The sequence below is a fragment of the Mirounga angustirostris genome, unplaced genomic scaffold, assembly GCF_029215605.1.
Source record: "Mirounga angustirostris isolate CCGP_5_RB_7025 unplaced genomic scaffold, mMirAng1.0.hap1 SCAF_2, whole genome shotgun sequence".
NCBI classification, from domain to species: Eukaryota; Metazoa; Chordata; class Mammalia; order Carnivora; family Phocidae; genus Mirounga; species Mirounga angustirostris.
The window spans coordinates 31,291,198-31,305,528 of record NW_026991710.1 but is presented as its reverse complement, the minus strand read 5'-3'; the positions used below and the strand labels follow the sequence as shown (position 1 = coordinate 31,305,528).

At 41.8% G+C, this 14,331-nt stretch overlaps 1 long non-coding RNA gene across 2 annotated transcripts in view; it reads left to right on the top strand.

Annotated features, from left to right (window-relative positions):
• The first annotated feature begins 2,316 nt into the window (after positions 1–2,316).
• LOC123848650 (uncharacterized) overlaps positions 2,317–14,331 on the top strand; it is a 51,445-nt gene continuing 39,430 nt past the window's right edge. For both annotated transcript variants that reach the window (XR_010409328.1, XR_010409327.1), the window contains exons 1-2: positions 2,317–2,460; positions 9,529–9,739. This is a non-coding gene — a long non-coding RNA (uncharacterized LOC123848650). The remainder of the gene's footprint in view (positions 2,461–9,528; positions 9,740–14,331) is intronic.

Below are 14,331 nucleotides of genomic sequence, written 5' to 3'. Positions count from 1 at the left end.
GCATAATAATAATCCTATCCCTATGTGGTAAGGAATTACTATGGCTAATATCTATACATGTAATGCCATGTGTAATTACTATATTATACTGCATTATATTAATTGGCATAATAATTAATGAGAATAACTGTTAACCATTTTTGTTATTAGCCAACTAGAAAATGGAATGGATTTTAAACGGAATTTCCCTTGCCCTAGGTGTGTAACTCATAGGCAACTCACATAACCTTAAGATACACCAATATAATTAAGTACCATCTTTAGATAAATGGAATTTCATTATGTAATCAATCACATGACCATTGAACATTTTTCCTGGTGTTGTCATTACATTTTTCCACCACAGCTGCTAGAAAATAATGTGGCTGATACCAACCTCCCAGGGAAACATCAATGGGCAACTGAAAGGCTAAATAGGAAGAGGATTTTATAACCCACAGTCTCACCTGATCTCCTAGTCAGGACTGAGGACTTCTTCCTTTGAACCCTCACCACACATTTGACGCTCGATGACATTTTCTTGTTGTCCATCTTGCCTGCTGGATCAGCCTACAGGCAATAGATGAAAGAGAATTTAGGCAGGATGTTTACAGGTCAAGGAGAACCCAAGAGGGTAATGAGACACTCCCACTCTGCATGGGGGAGGGGAAGCCAACTGTTGGCGCCGGGCCTGCAAGAGCCCAAGGGACGGACTGGTTCCTGGCATGTGGCCCCAGCTGTGGCTCTGGGAGAAGCCTGCTCCTCTCTAGCTGTGGCTGGGAGGGGATCCGGCCACCAGCAAGCCGCGGCAGGGCCGACAGAGCCAGGCCAGTACAAAACTTCACTATTCTCTCCCCTACCCTTCTCCTGCTGGGCCTCCCATTCACCGAGCCTATCAGAGGCCAGGGAGCAAGGGAGCCTAGTCATAAAAAAGTCCATAAAAGTCAGCCCGCAGGGGCACCGGGCAGGGTGGAGTGTGGTTCTCCAGGCGCAAAGGAGAATAGTCAGGACCTGCCTCTATAAGACTGTGAGCTTCTTATGAGAAATCTGTCTTATTGCCTCTGCATCCTCAGTGCTCAGTGAAGGACACTTAATAGATGTTAGTTCAACACATGAATATGGAGAACAAAGATGCTTGCATTTATTTATTTAATATATATATATATATTTTTTTTTTTTGAGAGAGAGAGAGAATGCAAGTGGCAGGGGAGGGGCAGAGGGAGAGGGAGAGAGAGAATCCCAAGCAGACTCCATGCCCAGTGCAGAGCCCCATGTGGGGCTTGATCTCACAACCCTGAGATTGGGACCCCAGACAAAATCAAGAGTCAGATGCTCAACTGACTGAGCCACCAGGCACTCCAAAGATGCTTACATTTAAATTTAAAGAAGAATGTATCATGCTTTCATATTCTTAATTTGCTTTGGGGATGATGTTGTTCATGAACCCATGGCGTCCCGGTCCTTGAGATCCATCCTTCTTCACTCATCGGTGATTGCTCTCCTGTCTTGAGGTCACTCCATGCCTGTGGCCACTGTGTCCTCTGGCATTGGTCAGCCTCGCCAGGCTATGGAGCTGACTCGCCAATGCCTAAGTGCCGGTTCCTCCTCATCCTACATTTCCTGGACCTTTTCCTTGTTAGATCTTTTGCTATACTAAAATCTGCATTTAAAAAAAAAAGATCTTATTTTATTTATGTATTTGAGAGAGTGGGCGAGTAGGAGAAGGGGGCATCAGGAAGGGGCAGAGGGAGAGGGAGAAGCAGGCTTCCCGCGGAGCAGGGAGCCCGATGCGGGGCTCGATCCCAGGACCCTGGGATCATGACCTGAGCTGAAGGCAGACGCTTAACGACTGAGCCACCCAGGTGCCCCTAAAATCTGCATTTTTAACATTCAGCCTGATGGGCTTCCTTTTCCTGCAGGTCCAGCACTATCAGCTGCTCAAGTTTTGTCAACCAATGGGTAAAAAAAGAGAGGGCACAAGAGAGGAGCAATACGTACTGGAGAACATCTCAGTGTAGGTAGGACTGTGGCTCCCACCGACTGCAACAGGGATGTACTCTAGTCTGTCGTACTTCTTCCCTTAGTGGTGCACTGTTTCGTATGATGTTTTGTTTTGTTTTTTTCCATTTTGGGTTCAGAAAAATATTTTAGAAACAAATAGCGCATAAAAATAGGATATGTATTTACTGGCAAAAGAGAAACTTTTTAAGGAAGTTATAAACACTCAGACCATATGCATAGTAGACAGTTTTATTTTGGAGCTTAGGGAAATGAGGTATTATTTTCTTAAAGATTTTATTTATTTATTTGACAGAGAGACACAGTGAGAGAGGGAGCACAAGCAGGGGAAGTGGGAGAGGGAGAAGCAGGCTTCCCGCGGAGCAGGGAGCAGGGAGCAGGGAGCCCCAGACCCTGGGATCATGACCTGAGCCGGACGCAGAAACTTAACGATTGGGCCACCCAGGCGCCACGGGAAATGAGGTATTTTATATCGAGTTATTTTGGGACAAAACTTTTGTCTGAGGACCAAGGATTCATCTAAAAGGAAATTAGACAATAGGTATATGGAGAATATGTTCCTGTCGCTTTTCTGATTGGCTAAGTTGTTCTATTTGCTTTGAAGGCTGTTAGAAGAAACATATTAGAAACAGAAACTTGGTCAGAAGGGAATCACCTATTACCTCCAGGTATGTGCAGCCTTAAAATTCGGATAAATAGATTTTTTAAAGCCTTAATTTTTAACAAGCATCACTAATCATTAAGCCCATTTGCATTTTCTACTTCGAGCATTTCACTGAAGGTCACGGATCAAGTTTCTTTTTGGTCATGACTTAGTCACGTGAACTTTGACCAAGTTTACCTATGACTTTTTTTTTTTTAAAGATTTTATTAATTTATTTGAGAGAGAGAGCATGCACTATTGAGGAGAGAGGCAGAGGGAGAGGGAGAAGCAAACTTGGGGTTTCATCCCAGGACCCCAAGATCATGACCTGAGCTGAAGTCAGATGCTCAACTGACTGAGCCACCCAGGTGCCCCTACCTATGACTTTTATTGTAGGAAAAATGTTCTCAGGGAGACAAGATGCTTTTCTTTCACCTCATTATGACCAAAACTTGTAAGAGTCTGAGGACATAAAATAGGATATCCATATTGTGGTAAGCATATACATCTGTGATCTATATTTTATTCATGAATTCACTGTTTATTGGATGTTTTTTTGTTCAGGCTCTATAATAGCCTGGTACTTCAGGGATTTAATAAAAAGTGAAACACGGTTCCTCCCCCCAAAAAGCTTCTGTAGTTGGAGAGAAACCAAATGTTGAATAACTCTACAGACCAAAATATGGCAGCCATCACAAGGAACATTTGTTAAGTACGATTTGAGTGGAAGAGAGAATATACATTTAGAATTCTGAAGGAGAGCTGATTAAAGACAATTCAGAGAAGCTTCTAGAAAGGAAAAGGAGATGAGATTGGTAGAATTTGAAATAACAAGGGTCAGGGGAGGAAATGATGTGAGGGAAGGATCCTGGGGAATTGTTACTTACCCCCCTCCCCCCAATTTGATTTCTCTGTCAAACATGGAATTGGGAAATAGCCCCACGGGAACAGCTTTACTTGTGGCAGGAAATGGCGGGCCCTCTGTTGCAGGCCAAGCAATTGCATGCACCAATTGGCGTGTCTGTAGACTTCCCTAGGTGAAATGCTCAGGTCGTGATGGCAGGAAAAAAGGCTGGATGAATGATTTCACTTTAGAAAAGAATGTAAGGGATCGTTTGGCTTCAAGACTAAAAAACAAAAACATAATACAAAAGAAGGTAGGCGAGAAAATCGATATTGGCAAGTGATTCTAAATATCCATTTAATATCACTGGATTATAAAAATGTATTATATTAGGATACAATAGATATAACCAGAGGCATTGACAACATATAACAAAACAAAGAAATTAAAAATGCGTCAATACAGCTAAGAATTAAACTCTCTCTCTTTTAATTTTTACTAGTCCTTGAATTTGACTGGGGTTTCTCAACCTCAGCGCTATTGAGATTTCGGGGAGGGTAACTGCTTGATATTTGGGGCTGTCTTGTGCCATTGCACCTGCTTAGCAGCATCTCTGCCCCTTACCTGTTAGATGCCAGGAGCGTTCCGCCCCAGACCCCAGTATGACAACCCAAAATTTCTGCAGACCTTGCCAAATGTCCTCTGGAGGGCAAAAATCACTCCTCCTGAGAACCACTAATTTAGAGAAATTTTTTTGAAGTCCTGAATAGGTTTAACCAAGTATCAAATATGTGGGGGTAGAGTAGGGGGTTAGTTCAGAGAGAAAGGAAAAGAAGAAAGACAGTTAAAAACATTTATTCAAGGAAGTATATTCTCATTTGTTCCTAGAAGTCTTGATTCTTTCTGGTAGAAAACACACAAAATATTATTTCTGAAAAAAGCCACCAGCTGTCTTGAGCTCTCCAAACCAAGGTTTGGATGTTCTTGGCAGCTGAACTCTGCTGGCTGAGTGCAGGAACCTTCTGGGCCTAGCCTGGTGCAGACTCTCACATTTTTATGTGATGAGCATTTCATGACTTATCAACCTCAGGGCAGGGTCTAAGGTGAAGCTGGTTGGGGCAGATGGCCTCTCCCCAGTGTTTACAAAGTCATCTCCAAGTGGATGAGCAAGGGTTGCCTGGCTGGCTCAGTCAGTAGAACATGTGACTCTTGATCTTGGGGTTGTGAGTTCGAGCCCCATGTTGGGTGCAGAGATTCCTTAAAAAGTAATAAATAAACAAAATAAAGTGACTGTGCAAGATATGGGGAACACGCTCAGGTGACTAAGCCCCACGGAAGTGACCTTCCCTGCGTAGAGAGAGCAAACCAAATTGTTCAGCCTTTGATGGACGGTGTTCTCCAGTCAGATGGAGTCAACACTGTGCTCGATTCTCGTTGCTAGGCAGAATTACCTCATCAATACTGGCAATGTTCTCATCTCAATCTCTAGGGCTGTAAGCATTGGTATCCTTTTAAGAAATGCATTATATTTTATGTATGAAAGTGGAGGATATTTTTATCTGAGTATTTGGCATCAGAATTCCTTATAGGGAGAGTTGATGTTGTTGGAAGAAAAAAAACATTTGATGAATAATACGTGGAATGAAGGAAGAGATGTTGAAGTTGCATTTTAAGTGAAAAGGGTCATCATGTTTACCAGTGCTTTCTGTGAAACAAAGGGATGATTCTGCTCTGCCTTTTGGAGGAGACAGTAAAACAAAAGGGACAGGGGAAGGGAGAAATAGGAGGAGGGATAAGCAAGTACGGAAAAGGTTGTATAATTTTCACCTGCCCGAGTCCCCCCAAGTAAAAATCTTCTCTCTGGTTAGTGGTACATGAGGCACCAAGTAGTAGAATACCAGACTCCTGGTGGCTTAAATAAATGGGAGTTCATTTAAAATCAGAGATACGTAGTTGTTGGCATGGCTTCAGCTGCTCGGTGATACCCTCAGGGATCCACACACTCTCTATATTTCCATGTTATCATCCTTATTCTATTGGCTTTTTGCTCATGCTTACCATGTATGGTCTCATGGAACTGCTGTGGGCTCACACATTGAGTTGGTATTTAAGGCAGGAAGAAGGAGAAAGAGGAAAAAGCTACCAGTGATGGCCATGTTCTTCTTTTAAGAAAGTGAAATCTTTCCTGGAAACCCTCCCAGCAAGTTTCTACTTATACGTGGTCTCCCTGATCTCAAGGGGTGAAAGGAAATAATTAGCCTTTATATCCTCTTTAGCAGAGGCAGGCAAGGGGGAAGGCATGGTGCTGGGTCAGCCAGCCTCCACGGTCTGCCTCCTCTATTGAACTCATAAAGATTGGCTGTGTGTGAGCAGTTTGGGAAATGCAAGAGGGAGATGAGTTTCATCCTGGGAATTGATCCGGTGTGAACAGAAGCAGTCATGGAAAGTCAGATGTCACAAAGCAAGGAAGGTCGGGAGAATGCAGCCTTCCAGAACAAGCAGAAATCATGGTGAGAGCTTTGGGCCTCACAGGCTGTGGATTTGAGGGGCGGGGCAATCGCAACAATTAGATCTCATGACTGACGTCTGAGTTACATTAACCTCTAGTTAATCACCAATTCCTACTAATTATTCTTCTCTACGGTCTTCAAATTTGCCACTTTCACTAGTCTCTTCTTTAACGTCAAAGCTAATGTCTTGCATGCCATTCTGGAAATTTCCATCCCTGCCTTGTTTCTCTGCCTTCAGTTTTTCTCTTTCTAGTCCACCTTCTTGTAGCTTGTTGTTTATCTAGCTGTTGCCCGATACCTAAAAAACTGCAAAATTGCTTTCAGGGAGAAATAGCATAATAAATAAATGGCTAGAAGATGGAATGTCTCAGGTGGTGGTGAGAAATTAATAACAGAAATATTCATCCTAATGCTGGGGTGGAGATGTCCCCTTGTTTATGCCTGAGAGCTCTATCTTCAAACACAGAGGTCCTTCAACCTCAGATCTTTAGCCCCCTGTCAGAGCAGCATAGAGTTCCTTTGGATTCCCAGGTACAAAGAAAGCCCACACCAATAATTTCTGGTGCCAATTATTTGCAAAGTTCAAATAGATAGGTTACACCCCTCCATAACAAGCAACAGAAATATAATTATATTAAAACAAGCCTTGAACAATAACTATAAATAGGAAATGTGTTTTAGAATATTTATCTTGGGGAAATTCTTAAAATATCTTGCTAAACAGAAGAAGTAGGCTCCAAAACAGTTTGTATGATCTGAGTTTTCTCATATACAGAGAGAGATGGAGGTATTGCATTATATATGCATCTTGGGCACTAAGTTTAGAATTTAATCTCCAGGAAGGTGTGGCTCCTTTATCATGTTTAATCTCCATAATAGCCAATCTGTTAATATGTATCAAGATTACAGTTGCTTAATATTAAAACATAACAGAGCGGAAACTTCCAGTAAGCAGGACAACTTTAGAATTCTCCACCACCCCCCTCCAGGTTATTTTAAGATACTGCTTTTCTTTCTTCCTTTAGTCTAGCTGAGCCATTCTCTGACTTCAGTATGCCTAAGAAGCATTTTCCAGGCTTGTAAACATAAAACCGTGTACACTCTAATTTATGAGTGATTTGAGGGCAGCTCAGGGATAATTTGCAAGTTTTTCCCTCTTTTAAACTGATTTTAGAGTTAAACCTTGAATCACTTGCTAGTCAGCATATTTACATTTAAAAAAAAGATTTAAATGGATATCTTGTATATGAGAAAGTTGACAGCATGATTTTTTTTAAAGATTTTATTTATTTATTTTGACAGAGAGAGAGAGACAGCAAGAGAGGGAACACAAGCAGGGGGAGTGGGAGAGGGAGAAGCAGGCTTCCCGCAGAGCAGGGAGCCCGATGCGGGGCTCGATCCTAGGACCCTGGGATCATGACCTGAGCCGAAGGCAGACGCTTTACGACTGAACCACCCAGGCACCCCAAGCATGATTTTTGATAATGGAATTATTAAAAAAGCTCTTACTCATAAGACTGATGAATCACAGACCTGTACCTCTGAAACAAATAATACATTATATGTTAATAAAATAAAAAATACATAAATAAAGTAAGAAAAGCTCTTACTCTATTTTCATTTGTATTTTCTAATTTTTCTACAATGAAGCTGTAGTACTTTTCTGATCAAAAAAATGTTATTTTAAAATGATCAAATGATCAAAGTTCACCAACAACTTTTTTTCCCCCCAAGGGCTTTTTTGTCAGCTTGAAGGTAGAACCTGTCACAAAAGCTGCCAGGATGATTCTAGAAGCTAACCCCACCCTGGCTTAGCTCTAAGCCCCACAGATCGGCTATCCCTCACTTCAAGACAGGTACTGGCAAGTGTCTTCCCATGGGGTTATTTCCAACAGAGTGACAGAACCAGAGATAAATCAATCCAGCAGTATGTAGGGACAAACCCAATCAACTCACTAACAGAATGGGCTACAATGCTAGACTATGAACTCCCAGACCACTTTTGTTCCGTGACTTTTAGATGATCAACTTTGTGGTTTCTTTGTGTACAGTCCTAGTTTTTGCTAGCCACGCAGTATTGCTGCGGTCACAGAGGTAAGAATTCTGAATTTTCCCATGCTTAATTGACTGTTGAGAGTGTACTTTGTGCAAGAGAATTTGGTTTAGATTTATCATGCTGAGCATTTAAGTCAAATTAGTAACGCTGCCCTTTACAAAGTATGTAGAAAATCAACCAGTTTAGCTACTCTGTGCTGTTCAGCTATACGCAAACATGTTCTGTGTTTCTCAGATTTTTTTCCAGGACCTTGAGGGTGGAGAGCCAGAATGCTCTTCCTCTGTGCTTGCAAAATCATGGCCCATATGCTCAAAAACTGCAGATAATATTGAAAAAGAATAAAGAAATACATACAGAGCATCCTCCCAAACAGACCTTTGTGGCGCTAAGTTTTATTTGAGGTTGAGAAGTCTACGTCTAGTAGGAAACAATGAAGATCAATGGGCCACCCAGGGGCACTCTCTCCCCAGGAAATTGCTGTGGTTTCCAGCCCAGCCCCTTTCTGCTCTTTACCTGTGTCTCAGCTTAGACAGCTTTGAAGTAGCCATAAAAGGACCTACAAAGGAGTTTTCAGATTCCACTGAGAAAGGGGACACAGTAGAAAGCAGGTCACTTATTTTTATATCCTTATTTGCCTTTGTCTCCCCTTTCATGCTTATTCTCCTCCTGAGCCACCACAAAATTGTGGGGAGGAGCAAAAGCTCATCACCTTAAGATCCATCTAGATGTGAAGTGGCAGAGGGATTGAAGTTACTGTTTTTCTCTTTCAAAGGAAAATAAAAGCAAACGGGTAATTTGGGTACGTAAGGCATGGTGGACACATCAAAGAGCCCCGTAGGTAAAGCTGTAGAGTTTATATTAGCATTTAAATGCATGAGCATTCGTGCAGATTTCTGTTTTGTTTTGTTTTAGTTCAGCCTGACAAATAGTTTTCCCTACCTACGTGATCTCACCACATTTGCATCATGCAAAAATCCTTCTCCCAGCAGGACCTGGCTTCCCGGGACTGTGGGGGGTCCACGAGGGACAAAGAAGTTCTTGTGGACCCAGGAGATGGTGTAGATAACATGCTTTTGGAGGTTACAAGTGAAGGTCATGGAGAACAACCACACATCCTGCCAAGGCTTGAAACAACCCTCCTCCCATACCTGAATCCCTTAATTAGCTTGCTAAAAGGCTTTCATTCATCATGAAGCTTCCATGGGAGATACTTCGAGAAAGGGTAGAATGGAGGGTCTTTTCGGGGCAGCTCTCTCTTTTCTGGCAGCAGTGACTGCTTAGATCATTCTGAAATCACTGCATTCATTCAGGCTCATTGCTCTTCACATATTTTTAAATGTAAGACATTTTCAAATGGAGGTCAGTCACAGTTTTCTTCATAAGCATTGTATTTCACTGTCATTCCAGCCTTTTGCCTTTGAGAAGAGTGGGTGATTTTAAGTTGTTCTTATGAGACTGGTCTTTCCTGTCTTGTCAGAGCCCATTATCGCTACTCACCTGAACTGCAAACAAGATGGCGACCAGGATGGTTGAAGCCCTGTCTAGGCGTCAGTGACTATCCATCCTAGGCGGAGGCACTTCTGTAGGACGTGACGGCCGGCAGCAATCAATTATAGTTCAACCAACCGACCAACACACGTTTACCACTGGGCCAAGCACGGTGCTCAGCATCATGGGCATAGATAGAGGTACTGGCATGGTGTGTATTCTTGGGACAAAGGGGGAGTGATTAATATTTAATAAGTGCTCACCATATAGTTGGCACTCTGCTAGCCATTGGAGAAATACACGGATACAGAGCACGGCTGTGTCTCCAGGGAGCACGCAGGCAAATTGAAGCGAAAAGTGTGCGCATGCTCGCGCATGCACACACACACACACACACACACCAAGCACCTTATATCCTTTTTGGAGCAAACAAAGTCATTTAATCCCCATAACGTAACGATACTGGCACTATTATTATCTGCGTCATACAGCTACGGAGGTGAGGACGAGAGTTCCTTGATAAGCCACAGAGCTGGGATTTCAACCCGGGCAGTTTCGCTGTCGACCCCATGCCATTAACCCTATAGACTGCATCGCACATTCCACATATGCACATAAGAAGTAAGTTATGAAACAAAACTGTAGTCAAGTTGCCTTCACTTTCGGAGTTCTTGCTATCCAACATCAGAAACTGGTTAGGGGAGTGTGTGTGTGTATTTATCTATCTGTACATACCTCTCAGAGCCTTCACTAACCATACTCTTACTGCGTGCTAGTTGAAACTCAGGAATGAAATATAGTTAGATGATATGATATTCATTGTTACCTAACGGAGCTACATAAGCTCTCACCATTCGATATCAGAAACTGAGTCTTTGGAGAAGACGTGATCCTTGTATAAGAGCCGAATCACTGAAGCATATAACAAATGCAACAGGAGATGGCAGCTGAAATAACCTCCTCAAGGATAAATAGATGTTAGCCCAAAGATGAAGGAGAAAGGCCCAAATGGCTGAGGCACACAGACAAGGAATAAGCACTTGCATTCAGAACAGGAAGACTGGAAAGCCTGTACATGGAGAGGGGCCAGAGATGGAGCTAGACAGGGAGACAGTGGGCGAGGCTGTCAGAGCACTGATTGGATTTCATGTTGTAGACAATGGTATGTCACTGGTAATTTTAAGCATGCGAGTGACATGATCAGATTTGTGAATTTAAAAGATTGCTGTGGTTTCAGTATTTCCAAAGGTTTGACGTTAAGTGGCTTCTGCATGCTTGGGAATACTTTGTGGAAGGAATGGTATCCACACTGGCAGACTGCGGAAGTCTAATTGTGGAATTTTTTTTTGCTAGGTAGCAATGTTGGTCTGAAAACTCTTAGAGAAAGCCATGGGGGACAATGAAGCCCCCACATGGACACATGTCCAGATATAGATAATATATATGCAGGGACCTGTACAGTATAAAATTACTGGTTGATCCACCCCTCTGCATAAAATAGTTAAACTGGAAAGCTACATTTTGTTTGTAAATGGTGTAGGCATTATCTACATTTATAACGGGCTTGGAGTTCTTCAAAACAACTGGAAGTTTACTTCTTCAAGGCCAACGGGAGAGTTTGCTGCTTTGAATCCCTCTGACTTTGGTTTCTGACCTTGACTTATTTCTCCATGGCTTCACCTGGTTAGGTCAGGCCCACTCAGGACATCTCCCATTTGAATAACTCAAAATCAACTGATTAGGGACCTTAATTACAACTGTAAAGTCCCTTTTCCTATGCCATATAAAATGACCTAATCACAAGAATGATATCTTATGGAGTGGCAATCTTGGAGATGATCTTAAAATTTTGCCCATCATAGGTATCCTTGAAAAGGGAAGCTAACCTCTCAGGAGCTATCCTTGGATGCCTCTGTTTACCTCTGCTAAATGTTTTCCTCTTCCCAGACACCAGCATTCATGGATGCAAATTTGGGACTTATTGATAGAGCTGGTTTTAATTTGGCGCTTTTTAAAATGCCTGATGTGCAAATAACACTGACCACTAACGAACACCCTAGTGTATTTTGTCATCAATTGCTTTTCTGGAGTTGCTCCCCTGTGAGAGTAGATGTTGATAGGAACACTTTGAAAATGAGTTGCTATTTATTTAGGCTCTGGTGGTAGTGATGGCCATGTGTTCACGGACTACTTCCTTTTCCTTTGGGTACAGAGCCAGGCTATGCTACCCAGGCTCACCCTTGGATATGGTCCAGTAACTACCCTCCCGCACAATCGTCCACTCTCTTGGTGTCTTGCCATCTACGAGGTTAGGAATCAGAGGACTCTACTGCCCTGGGGGATGGCGAAGACAGAAGGTTGAAGGAGGCTGGGTCCTGAGTAATTGCTTGGAAGAGAGTCACACAGTAGGGCTACCTGGCCAGGAACATGGCATTTTCATGAGTGAAAACGAACTTTTTGTGCCAAGCACTGACTATCACAGCAGTTAACATCCCCTGACAGGTACATCTGGGTTTCATCCTGCCCGTGGCCCCAGGGCTCCTCCACACGTGCTTCCTAATTGATACTTAGAGGAATATCATTAATCTGGTGTTGTTACTCTTGTTATTTTCTTTATTTCTTTATTATTTTATTTTAAAAAAGATTTGATTAATTTATTTCAGAGAGAGAGAGACAGAGGGCACCAGCATGAGTGGTGTGGTGGGGTGGGGAGGGGCAGAGGGAGAAGCAGGCTCCCCGCCGAGCAGAGCGCCTGATGCAAGATTCGATCCCAGGACCGTGGGATCATGACCTGAGCCGAAGGCAGATGCTTAACCCACTGAGCCACCCAGACGCCCTACTACTTCTCTTTATTTTTTAAACATAAAAGCATAATCCATATCCTATGACTACTAGAACACACAAGAGAGTATTTATTATATTGGGGAAATGAAATAGTATTCAACCTTTTTTTTGACTACATAAGCTAATGAAGTTTTAGGACAACGTCTGCATAGATCTACTTGTAAAAGGAAAATAAATTTTTTCTTGCCAGGTGAAGTATTCTCTTGAAATTTAGTAAGTTGGAAATCCAATTGATTTTCCCTTTATTAATCTGATTAATTTATATACGCATTGCCCCAGACTAAAGCCCAAGTATATTGAGAGGCTACCTAGTGAAAACCAGGAGATCAAGTTCCTGCTGCTTATCAAGTTGGTCCCCTACACTTTTACGTTTACCTTTCTTACCTTTCTTTCTTGAGAACAATGATGTCATTGCTTAGAAGTTAGCTGTTTCCAGGAACCCACTATGTGATTTTAATGACCCTAGTAAAGGACATTTTGTTTTGTACTTTGAACTAAAAGAATCAATACTAATTCCAGTTTATTTAATAAAATGGCTTGATATTTAATATACAAACATTTGGAAACTTAAGGTAACATTTCACGGGTTTTATTGATCGATTTCAACCAAGATAGGACTATCTTTGGTCTGAGTTAGCCTATTCCCTTAGGAATAGATTGTTAGAAAAAAGATAAGGTAAGAAAAAGCAACAAAAAAATGATATAGTGACTCAAACAACTACATTTGAATTATAATTTAGATAATGAAAGAAGGATGACCAAATGCAAGAATAATGAACATGGGGGAAACCAAATAAGACAAATGTGAGCTGGAAAAAAAATCAATATAGACACATTTTGCAAATTATAGGTTTAAGAAAAAAAGGGAGAGTAAAATAAAAACTTCACTCCAGACTAATGGAGTCAAGAAATATTAACTGAAGAATGTTAGTAAGAAGAGAAAGAGATGCCAAGTATACTAAATATTTAAGAAAAAGAAGGAAATCCCATAACTTGGGACAATACAATATGTTGAACCTGGAGGACATTATGCTAAGTGAAATAAGCCAGACACAGAGAAAAATATACCTCATGGTATCACTTACATGTGGAATCCCAAGAAAGAAAGAGAAAGCAAGAAGAAAGAAAGAAGGAAGGTAAGAAAGAAAGAAAGAAGAAAGAGAGAAGACAGAAAGAAAGGAAGAAAAGAAAAAAGAAAGAAAGAAAGAAAGAAAGAAAGAAAAGAAAAGAAAAGAAAGATAGATTAAAATTATCTCAGAAACAGAAAGGTGGTTGCTGAGAACTGGGGGAAATAGGGAAAGGTTGGTCAAAGGGTTCAAACTTTCAGTTGTGAGATGAATAAGGCATGAGGATCGAATGTAAAACATAGTGACTACAGTTGGTAAGACTGTAGTGTATAACTGAAATTTGCTGAGAAGTTAAATGTTCGCACCAAAAAAAAAAAAAAAAAGGTAGCTATGTGGGGTGATGTGTTAATCACCTTGAGGGAGGGAGTCCTTCCACATCGCTTTGTGGTTTAAAGATCTTACAGTTTTATTTAATTATACCTCAAAAAAGCTGGGAGGAAAACAAAGAAAAATGAAAAGAAGCTTTAAAATCCCATAGTCCTGGCTTCACATTCCAGTTCTACTTTCATCTAGGCTATGACCTCGGACTAATTATTTACCACTTGGAGTTCACATGTCCCCAACTGTCCAATGAAAATAATAATAATACCTCCTAAGATGCCTGTGAAACTGGATTTCTCAAGCGTTTCCAGTCTCCGGTGCTGTAGCCGAGTCAGCCTCTCTCCTGTTAGGCCAGTTCTCTCTGCTCCCATGGTCATTACATGGCAGCTGGGCAGGGACAGCTCAGCCACCCTCTATTTCCAGGCTGCCCGCAGGTAGATGTGGTCACGTGACTAGTTCTTGCCAATGGAATGTGAGTGAACACCAGACGGGCCACTTCG